Raw genomic sequence first — 11,884 nt, 5'->3', positions numbered from 1 at the left:
ACACGAATCATTGGGAGCTGTAGCCTAGTCAGAGTGACCCGCAATAACCCCCACCAATCCTGCCCCCTGCCCTGGTTGCCAGTATAAAGAGCAGGCTGATCCAGTCTGTCCCACATCACATTTAAATCTTTTAAAAATAATAATAATAATAAAGTTTTTTTTTTTAATTATAGCATTGTTTCACTAGTCACAGTGTGAAATAAAGAAAAAGAATGGGAAGCAAAAAGAGCTGAATGAGTCTAACTGTAGTGTTAAGTTGCCATTTAGAAAAACAACACTTGGGTATATACTCTAGATAAAGCAATATGAAAACAATTGATAGCAATTTGACCTGAAATGACAGTCCTGGGGTCGCAGGAGGTTATTTGCCCAGAACTTCACCCCTGGGAGCTAGTCAAATGGCCACAGTGGTCCCATGAGACTGGCGCAGGTTCTTGATGATTTTTCCAATAGAGAGGGAAATCCAGTGAAAGGCTGGACTTTTTTTTTTTTTTTAAGATATATTTTATTTTCATTAGAAAGTCAGATACACAGAGAGAAGGAGAGACAGAGAGAAAGATCTTCCATCCACTGGTTCACTCCTCAAGAAGCCACAATGGCAGGAGCTGAGCCGATCTGAAGTTGAGATCCAGGAGTCTCTTCCAGGTCTCCCACGTAAGGTGCAGGGTCCCAAGGCTTTGGGCCATCCTCACTGCTTTCCCAGGCCACAAGCAGGGAGCTGGATGGGAAGTGGAGCTGCCGGGATTAGAACCGGCGCCCACATGGGATCCTGGTGCGTTCAAGGCGAGGACTTTAGCCGCTAGGCCACGCCGCCGGGCCCTCCTCTACATAATTCCTAATGAAGCATGCACTTCTTGGATTAGTTGGGATATAGAAACACATTTATATACATGTCTATACCTTATTTTAATTAAGTGTAATAATGACTACTAAAGTATACTGCATAGGCTTCATATATAAGAGTACCAGGCCCAGTGCCGTAACCTAGTGGCTAAAGTCCTTGCCTTGCACGTGCCAGGATCCCATGTGGGTGCCAGTTCTAATCCCAGCAGCCCCGCTTCCCATCCAGCTCCCTGCTTGTGGCTTGGGAAAGCAGTCGAGGACGGCCCAGAGCACTGGGACACTGCACCCGCATGGGAGACCTGGAAGAGGTTCCAGGTTCCCGGCATCGGATCAGCGCAGCACTGGCCATTGCAGCTCACTTGAGGAGTGAATCATCGGACGGAAGATCTTCCTCTCTGTCTCTCCTCCTCTCTGTATATCTGACTTTGTAATAAAATAAATAAAGCTTTTAAAAAAAAAAAGGAATTATGTAGAGGAAAGTAGAGCATCTTAAATATTTCCTAGGATGTATACCTCCATGAAGTTCTTCCTCAGTTTTCCTTCTGAAATGTTCATCTCGGCTCTTAGCACAGGAAAAGCTGTGCATCCCTCACCTGCAGCCGCTTGTCAGGCAGCTCTGCCTGTGCTTCCGGGGCAACCTGTCCTTGGGCTAGAAAGCAAAGGCAGAAAGGATGCTGTCCTCCAAGCATCTGGGCTCTGGACTGAAGCTAGTGATGCTGCTCCTGATCCCATAAATGCAGACAGCCATTGTTGCTGGCCCCTCCGTGTCTGACTGAAGTGACTGACACTGAATTTAAAAGGCCAGCACCTTCTCAGTGTTCATCTCTTCTTCCTTTTGGGATCCAGATATTGAAGAATAAGACATTAAAAGGCAGCCATATAAGATCAGCATTGTGGGAGGAGCAACCACCTGCAACACAGCCATCCTATATAAATGTCAGTTCACGTCCTAGCTGCTCCACTTCCCATCCAGCTCCCTGCCTGTGGCCTGGGAAAGCAATCGAGGATGGCCCAAAGCCTTGGGACTCTGCACCCGCGTGGGAGACCTGGAAGAGGTTCCTGGCTTCTGATGGGCTCAGCTCTGGCCATTGTGTTCACTTGGGGAGTGAATCAGCGGACAGATCTTCCTCTCTGTCTCTCTTCCTCTCTTTCTCTCTTTAAATCTGATCTGCCTTTCCAATAAAAAATAAATAAGTCTTTTTAAAAAAAACCATACATTTTTAAAGGAAACCTTGATGGAAAAATGAAAATGAATCAAATCTGAAGAACAGAAAAGGAGATTGGAATACCATATACAGAGGCTAAGGGCCAAACTTTTCACCCTAATTAACTATGTAAAGATTGTCAAAAAAACTAAAAAAAAATGGAAAAAGTTTTAAAACAAAAAACCCAGAGGCTAAGGACCCTTGGGCACACCAAGTAGAGGGCTCATTGATTGTTGAAGCACTAGAATGTAGAAAGGAACAAGGAGAATATTTAAAGTAATAAAGTTCAAAAACTGTGAGACAAATGTGTGGAAATCAACCTTTTATTTTTTTCTGTTTTTTTAAGATTCATTTTTTGGGCCTGGCGTGACAGTCTAACAGCTAAGTCCTCGCCCTGAACGTGCCGGGATCCCATATGGTTGCCGGTTCTAATCCCGGCAGCCCCACTCTCCATCCAGCTCCCTGCTTGTTGCCTGGGAAAGCAGCTGAGGATGGCCCAACGCATTGGGATTCTGCACCTGCGTGGGAGACCCACAAGAGGTTTGTCTTACTTATTTGATTAGACATCTGGGCAGAAAACTTTAATGAACACGCCCAAGCATTGGTCACACATTTCATTACTTGGAAATACTAATGAATACTCACAGGTACTCATTATGTACAAGTTGTTACCATCTTTCTAAACCTCCCCTTAAGGAGCCCTTCCACAAGTGTGGCTTTTCATTTTTGGACCACTGAACTGAAGCATTTTCCTTCAACACCGTCTTCCCACAACTGGTCTGGACACAGAAGTCCTTCAACTTAATTCATCAGTGCAGAGGTCGCCTTGTCCTGCACCTCTTCAGCACCAGAGGGCACGTCCTACAATGCATTTTCTTTTCTCCTCTGGATTTGCTCCAGCACCTTGAAGAAGCAGCAGCAATCCGGCTCTGCCCTTCCCGATAATGCAAAGGCTTTTCTGATGGCCAAGTTGCTTCAACACATCCACCCGCACAAGAAAGGACCGGCCTCTGGAGGCTAATCCTTTATCAATGTTCACAATCAGGATTGTCCTTGTACTCAGCCTTTGTAAAGAGCTCCCAATCTTGTTCCGGCTAACTTTGCATTGTTTTTAATTAAAGACAGCCGAAACTCTTAGTCATTATTCTGTCCTTCAAAGCTTCCAAAGTGTGATAACAGGAGTGAGACTGCTTTCAAGAAAGCAGGAAGACCGCACTGTGGAACCGCAAAGCAGGGTTACCTCTAGAAGAAAGATAAGCAAGCCAGTGCAATTTGCCTAACCAGTGAATAAGCAATGACCAGTCTACTAGGAGCGCCTTTTTTCAAAGTCCAAACTTTGATCTTTGTGAATGTATTTCTCACACTTTTCTTCTCTCTAACAATGTTCTCTGTTGAGCCTTCTTTGTGAAAATTTTAATGTTCTAAACCTGCTAATTCTTGTAGACTTGTCCTAAAGCACACATTCATAACCACCAAAGTAGCCATCCATTCACCTATAAAATATTGCGACAATATAGTAAAAATAATAATAATAATAAAATAAAATTGAAGAGCATGATTTGTGGCACAGTGCTTGGGACACCGGCAGGAAGTGCCTGTTTGAGTTCCAACTTCTCTGCCTCGGATCTAGCTTCCTGCAAAATCTGGGCTTTCCCTTCCAAGAGGCCTTGGTGGCGTCTCCTTTGTATTGGTCCCTGATGAGACACGGCTGCATAGTGGAAAGAAAGACATATCAAACGTCAGGTGATAAGCTACAGTGCAAGGCTAGCAAAAATTCCAACTCATCCACCCCATCTGACACCTTGCCTAACTCCTCCATTTTACTTAACAGCGCCTGGAGCTTGGACCTGGCTGCCCTCTCTGCTTCCTGGTCCTCTGTCTGATCCGTTCTCTGTTGTGGTCCACCATTACTGTCCAATACCATCACCAGGTGTCTAACACACCAGACTGTCCCATCCTGGACTTTGAACCTCCACGGGTGACAATAAAGCCCTTCCTCCAGGTACTGTAGTGATATCAAGCTAACCAACACAAGGACCATGATAACATTTTAGAAGGGTTTTTCACCTTTTGATTCATTTAATCTTCACAATAATCCTAGTAAATAACTACTAGGATGAAATCTATTTTTTCCAGATGAGGAAACCAAAGAACAAATGTAAAGAAAGCTGCCTTAGGATACTTGTGTGACTTAGTGGATGAAGCTGCTGTGCGCGATACCATCATTGCATATGGGTACTGGCCTGAGTCCCGGCTGCTCTACTTCTGATCCCACACCCAGCTAATGGCTGGCTTGAGAAAAGTAGCAGAAGATGACCCAAAAGTTTGGAGCCCCTGCACTCACATGGGAGACCCAAATGTGAAGTTCCTGGCTGCTGGCTTCATCGTGGCTTAGATCTAGCCATTGTGGCCACTTGAAGAGAAAGCCAGCTTATAAAGATTTTTCTCTTCCCTGTCTCTATCTCTCTCTGCCTCCCCCTCTCTCTAAACCTCTCTCCACACTCAATTCCAGTATGGCTCCTGATCCGGAGCACATGAATACCTTTCCTGTTCTAAACTGCCATGCTCAACTCCGCAGAAGTCTGGAATCTTATATTGGACCTGTATGATCACCTGGCCTAAGGAAAACCATGCCTGGATAGTCTTGCTAGAAAGATGACCTAGAATCAAAGGAGTCCGTTCTGTTTGGTATGGTGAACTGGAACTGAAAGATTCAGTAGAGTTATGGACTTGTAGCTTGCGAAGAGTCATATGTGGAGTGGTTCAACAGAGGAGAGATGAGAGAGAAACAGCAGAGGCACGGTGAAGAAATCAGGAGGGTTTGTGTCCCGGAGAAGATGGCCTTGTCTGGTTCCCGGTGCTTCGTGCGTCCTCCTATCATCCCTCGTTCTCTGAGGGAGTCAACTGTGTGTCCTGCCAAAAAGCCAAAGTCCAAAGACACAACTGATATCATCACCAACACAAAGTATTTAACCTGGTTTGAATGATTTTCTGTTCCTTATAAAACATCCATTTCAGAACAGCCTTATTTTAAAGATGGATGGAAGGGGCCTGGCACAGTAGCCTAGCGGCTAAAATCCTCACCTTGCACACCCTGGGATCCCATATCGGCACCGGTTCTAGTCCCAGTGATCCCACTTCCCATCCAGCTCCCTGCTTGTGGCCTGGGAAAGCAGTTGAGGATGGCCCAAAATCTTGGGACCCTGCACCAGCTTGGGAGAGCTAGAAGAGGCTCCTGGATCCTGACTTCAGATCATTGCAGTTTCGGCTGTTGTGGTCACTTGGGGAGTAAATCATCAGACAGAAAATCTTCTTTCTCTCTCTCCTCTTTTCTGTATATTTAACTTTCCAACAAAAATAAAATAAATCTTTTTAAAAATGGATGGAATACCTAGACATGAATTTCCCAAGAGAAAGCAGAAATAGTCAACAGGTATAAGAAATGATGCTGACCAGCCAGGATGGGTGTGGGCTGCACCAGGTGGAGCTAGCCTGCAACACTTGGTGAGGGCAAGAGCGGAGACTAAGGGTGCACTGGGCCAGGCTGAGCAGAAGGACATTCCAGCTTGTCCAAAATCTGGGGCTGGGAACAAGCCTGATGGGGGAACTTTGGGGAGTCCCCTGCTAGGCTATATCTCCCACTGGTGAGTGCAAGATCCTGGGCTGGGGGCATACCAGCCTAAGAGGAACCTACTGGCATGTGTGTGATCTGGCTCTGGAAGCAAAACAGACTGGGCTAGGCATCAACACCCACTGGTGCTCCCAAGAGTCAGAATGGGTATGGGACAGGCTGTGTTAGGCTGCAGCACCCACTGGGTCACATGAAAGCCAGGTCAGGGGATAGGCCAGGCTGGGCTAGCCTGTATCATCCATTGGCAATAGCTGGAATAGGTGCAGGACAATTAAGCTAGGCTGCAGTACCCACCAGTAAGGCCAGGACTGAGAACTGGCCATCTCAGATTGGGCCACAGCATCCACCAGCACATGCAATATCCAGGGCTGGAAGTGGGCCTGATATGGGAACTTGGGGAACTCTCCTGCCAGGCTGCAGCTCTTGCTGGTGAAGACTATGGGAACCAAGATTAAGGGAACGTCAACCCAGGGTGCCTTCAGCATACCTGTCAGCATACATGTGGGCTGGATCTGGGGGCACACCTGGCTGGGATAGGCTTTCAAACCCACTGGTTTGTGAAAGCCAGATGGGTGCAGGCTGGCAAGGATAGGTCCGAGCACCAGCTTGCAAGTGCTGAGACTGGGTTTGAGTCATGGTTCAAGTAAACAATTAATTAAAAAAATTATTTATTTTTTGTTGGAAAGTCAAATATACAGAGAGGAGGAGAGACAGAGAGGAAGATCTTTCGTCTTCTCGTTCACTCCCAAGTGGTCACAATGGCTGGAGCGGAGCTGATCCAAAGCTAGGAGTCAGGAGTCTGCTTCAGGTCTCCCATGAGGGTGCAGGGTCCCAAGGCTTTGGACCATCCTCTACTACTTTCCCAGGCCACAGGCAGGGAGCTGGATGGGAAGTAGAGCAGCCAAGACTAGGAACGGCACCCATATGGAATCCTGGCGTGTGCAAGGAGAGGACTTCAGACACTAGGCATCCACACCGGGCCCAGTTATTTTTTTAAGCTAGCTTTTATGACAAGCTAGGGATTCTATAATACAAACAGTGAGGGAGAGTTGGGAGTTGTCCTGTTGGGTGGAGAAAACATGAGTGCAGTAACTGACATATCCAGCGACTAACTGTTCCTCAATGCACCAATCAGAATGTCCAGACATTAACTGAGACAGAGGCTATGAGCATGCTGGGAAGACAAAGCCACAGCCCTTCACTGTAGGCAGAACTAAAGGGAGAAGGAGAAAAAGAGAGAGAGCTTCCCTCTGCTGCTTCACTCCCCAAATGGTTGTAATGATTGTTTTGAAAAGCCAGGATCCTGGAATGCCACCTGGGCCATTCTTGCACTACTTCCCCAGACACTTTATCAGGGAGCTGGACTATACATGGACCAACTCGGGCTTGGACTGGTGCCCATATGGGATGTCAGCCCCCCAGGCTGCCGCTGAACCTGCTGCACCACAATGCTGGTGCCTGCTGGGGGCTTTGATCAAAGACAGCTTGCGCTCTGGCTTTCTCCCCCAACTGCCTCTGCCAGTAAAGCCTTGGCCCGGCCTTGCCTCAGTTCTTTTTCATTCTCTAACACTGGCTTCTTGTCTTGGCTTTCCCATTTGCATAACTAATGCACCCAGCGCAGTGTTCCTGCAATTTTAAAGACAGCTGGCCAGCACATCTTGGATGCTGATGTCAGCAAACATCTGGAAGACCGCTAAAGTTACTGCAGGCCCAACTGAAAGCAATGGAAGCACACTAACATGGAAAACTTGGGCGGGGGTGGGGAGGAGGGCTTGTGTAAATAAAAATGGCTGCCAGGCCAACTTAGAAAAGTCCTTTGTAAGAACCTATTCTAACTTAGGCTTTAGAGCCCTCAGCCTTGTGATTGGTAGGCCAGCTAAACCTGAAACACTGCAGCTTTCAATGAGATCCTTTTCATTTCTCTTTAAGCAAAGCTTTCCTAGTCAGGAGACTCTTTTCTGAAGAAAATCACAAATATTTTATTGGTGATAATATTTAGGTGATCTTCCTCCTTGTCCTCTTGCTCCCAAAATATAAAGATACAGAGTTCTGATCGACCTGTCTTCTGTATTTAAGAAGTCAGGGTGAGAAGGAATGACTCAATGTTACAGATACTGTGTGGAATATTTAACTGTGAACATTGTTGTGCCAAGCATGGCATAGCTGTTAAAAGGACAGGTTCCAGAGTTTGATTTCTTGCTCTTCTTAACCTTGTGTTACCTTGGCTCAAGTACTTCCTGACCAGAGCTTCGTAAAATTATGTTGATGATTTCTGCCTGTTTGGGTTGAGGAGGGAGTCAGCTAACATCGTAGAAATGCTTGAAGGGGGCTGCCTGGGCCAGGGGAGCTCTTACTCTGTGGTTTGTTGCTATCCAAAGTTTAAGAAGAAATATTTTTTATGATCTAAGTCTCAATGCAACACCAAAGCATTGAGCATTGCTTTTCAATCTTCTGTACCGTAGATACACATAAAAAGATTTGTTTAAAAAACTTCCTTCCTCCTTCCTTCTTTTCTTTCTTTCTTTCTCCTTTCCTCCTTCCTTCTTTCCTTTTTAAAAAATTTTTAAATTTTCTTGGAAAGTCAGATTTACAGAGAGGAGATACAGAAAAAAAGATCTTCCATCTACTGATTCACTTACCAAATGACTACATGGCTGGAGCTGAGCTGACCCAAAGCAAGAAGCCAGAAGCTTCTTCTGGGTCTCCCACACAGGTACAGGGCCCCAAGGCTTTGGGCCGTCCGGGACTGCTTTCCCAGGCCACAGGCAGGAAGCTGGATGGAAAGTGGAGCAGCCAGGATATGAACCGGTGCCCATATGGGATCCTAGCACATGCAAGTGGAAGACTTTAGCCACTAGGCTACTACGGCAGGCCCTCTTTCATCTTTTAAGAATCCATCTAGTTTTGTTTGAATAGAGGGTTGAGGATAAGGCATTTGTTCAGCTGTCTACCTTTCACTAGCATTTTCAGAAGATAGTCTTAATGTGGTCATTTATCCTTGAAAAGTGTATTTACTGTGCCAGAATCCCAAATTCAAGAATTCTGATGAGCTGGACTAATGTATCTCAGAATGGTTATGTCAACATGTTCATTCATTTCTCACCAGTTCTTAATATTTTGGCCAGCGTAACTGCTGCGTGGTAAATGTTTCTGTGTGTTGGCAACACCCTCTTGGGCTGTTCATCACCTTTCATGTGGCTGTGGATGTAAACAACATGTGTGCCCCAGATGGGCTCGGCAAACCCAGGCTCCCACTTGGAAACACCCTCCTTCATAACACCAACCGCTTCCAAACACAAGCCCCCTGAAACCTACCCATTTAATCTCGCATGCTGGCAGCTCCCTGGAGAGAACATTGAGTGATTAAAATCTGCACAGTAAAAAAGTACTTAAATTCAGTGTATTTTTTTTTTTTTAGTAGGAGACTTAATTTTCTACTTCCTTTCTGTGCAGTCAGGGAGTAGTGAGGTGATCAAGGATTTTGATCGCAATAAGCGTGTCTTCTACATTTTTAAACCCATGTCTCTTGTGCCCAAGCAAGAGCTTCCACAGGTGATACCCTCCTGGCAGAGCCCATGCCAGGATGCACAGCTCAGCTGTCATGTGAGCTGTGTGGGTATATGCAAAAGCAGCTGCCTTGCTCTCAGAGACCCCACAGCCAGCCAGGTGAGCAACAGTCAGCACCAGGGTTCCTGGGGCCAGTGCTGCATCCCAGCTGGTAAGGCATCCCATCATACATGGGTGCTGGTTGGGGTCCCAGCTGCTCCACTTCTGATCCAGCTCCCTGCAGGTGTATCTAGGAAAGCATTGGGTGGTGATGGTTCAAGTACCCGGGCTGCTGCACCCAAGTGGGAGGCCTGGAGGACACTCCTGGCTCCTGGCTTCAACCTGGCCACGGTCTGGCTGTTGTGGCCACCTGGGAAGTAAACCAGCAGAGAGACAATGTCTCTCTCCTTCTCTTTCTCTCTTTAACTCTTTCAAAACAACAACAAAAAGAAATCCTTAAGGAAAAAATGTTTCTTCATGTCAGTCTCTATCCTTAAAGAAGGTTAATCCTGTTATTTCATAAATGGCAAAATAAAATAGCCAGTCAGAATGTGCGCCTGCTACTATTATTATTTGATTTAAAGAACAAAGTAGCTCTTTTGCTCGGAGCAGCAGCAGTGGCCAAGCTCAAGGCTCAGGACCTCCGCGGCAAGAAGGAGGAGGAGTTGGGGACCAGCGGCGTGGCCTAGCGGCTACAGTCCTCACCTTGAACACGCCGGGATCCCATATGGGCGCCGGTTCTAATCCCAGCAGCCCCACTTCCCATCTAGCTCCCTGCTTGTGGCCTGGGAAAGCAGTCGAGGACGGCCCAAAGCCTTGGGACCCTGCACTGGCGTGGGAGACCTGGAAGAGGTTCCTGGTTCCCGGCTTCGGATCGGGCCAGCACCGGCTGCTGAGCTCACTTGGGGAGTGAATCATCAGACGGAAGATCTTCCTCTCTGTCTCTCCTCCCCTTTGTATATCTGACTTTGTAATAAAAATAAATAAATCTTTAGAAAAAAAAAGGAGGAGGAGGAGCTGCTGAAACAACTGGACGACTTCAAAGTGGAGCTGTCGCAGCTGTGCGTCGCCAAGGTCACCAGCGACACGGCGTCCAAGCTGCCCATCGCCCGGGTGCTCACCGTCATCAACCAGACCCAGAAAGGAAACCTCAGGAAATTCTACAAGGAAGTTCTACAAGGGCAAGAAGTACAAGCCCCTGGACCTGCGCCCCACCAACACGCGCGCCATGCGCCGCCGCATCAACAAACACGAGGAGAACCTCAAGACCAAGAAGCAGTAGCCGAAAGAGCGGCTCTACCTGCTGCGCAAGTTCAGGTCAAGGCGTGAGCCCCGCCAGCGATGGCGATGCAATAAATACACACACACACACCCCCCAAGGTAAAGAGCAATTGTTTAAAACAATAATAGCAAGGAATCACAATGGTCAATAGTATTACATGCATTGGTGGTAAACGCTACTTGAGGCTTACCACTTGTGATGGAAACACATTTACTGCCTGCGTAGAGCGTGCCAGGCACTTTTTTCTTTGAATTTACTTTTGAATAGTCCTTATATATGCAAGGGCTGCAGCAGATGCCAAAGTGAAACTTCTCTAGCTATGCCCCCCAAACTAGAGATTTCTTTCTCAAGTGCTACCCATTGTTAACAGTTTGGGTAATGTTTCCACAAGTACCAGGGATTTGAATGTATCATGTCATTTAAATCTTCCTAATTTGGCTTTCTTTGTTTTAGGCTTTGAGTGAAGAAAAGGAGAGCAGTAGATGTGCTTGGTCTAAATTTTTTTTAAAGAAAGATTTATTTATTTTTATTGAAAAGGCAGATCCACAGAGAGAAAGAGAGACAGAGCCACTCCCTAGGTGGCTGCAATGGCCAGAGCTGGGCCGATCCGGAGTCAGGAGGCTGGGGCAGAGCCTCTTCCGGGTCTCCCACGTGAGTACAGGGTCCCAAGGCTTTGGGCCGTCCTCGACTGCTTTCCCAGGCCGCAAGCAGGGAGCTGGGCGGGAAGTAGAGCAGCTGGGACACTAACCAGTGCCCATCTGGGATCCCAGGGAATTCAAGGCAAGGATTTAACCACTGAGCCATAGTGCTGGGCCCTGATTTATTGTTTTAACCCCATTTTACACACTCTAAAAGAGAACCCTGTGGCTTCTTGCGAAGCCGCATTAAGTCTTTTGTCATGTATGGAGCGACAGCAATGGGTCAAGTACCAGGCTCGGCTCCAAGAGTGTGATGATGAGCCACAGTGCTCCTACTCTTAGTCTAAAGAAGTTCCAAGAGCCAGTGTCTGGCCCAGTTCTTAGGACACTGCTGTGGTTGCCCCCATCCTGTATTGGAGAGTGTGGGTTCAATTCGTAACTGCCTTCTTGGACCTTTCTACTGGGAGGCAGCCGGGGATTGCCCACCCAGATGGGAGACCCAGACTGAATGCCAGCCCCAGCTGTTGAAGTTCACCAGCGGATGAAAGATCTTTCTCTCTCTCTCTCTCTCTCTCTGGCTTTCCAATGCATAGTAATTTTTTTTTTTTTTTTTTTTTTAAGAAAAAGTAACCAGATAAGCTACTGTGTGCTACAGTGCTTACTGGCGTTGTATCAACTACACTTAATGCAACAAGGAGGTTTACTAGAAAAAATTACTTTCCAGGGACTGGTTTTATGG

The 11,884-nt window shown here is 46.8% G+C and overlaps 1 pseudogene; it reads left to right on the top strand.

Moving 5' to 3' along the window:
• Positions 1-8,763: 8,763 nt before the first annotated feature.
• Positions 8,764-10,971, top strand: LOC101533454 (large ribosomal subunit protein uL29-like; annotated as a pseudogene).
• The last annotated feature ends 913 nt before the right edge of the window (positions 10,972-11,884 follow it).

Source organism: Ochotona princeps, chromosome 3 (assembly GCF_030435755.1).
Source record: "Ochotona princeps isolate mOchPri1 chromosome 3, mOchPri1.hap1, whole genome shotgun sequence".
Classification (NCBI taxonomy): Eukaryota; Metazoa; Chordata; class Mammalia; order Lagomorpha; family Ochotonidae; genus Ochotona; species Ochotona princeps.
The sequence above is the reverse complement of the archived record's forward strand: the minus strand, read 5'-3'. Positions and strand labels throughout refer to the sequence as shown.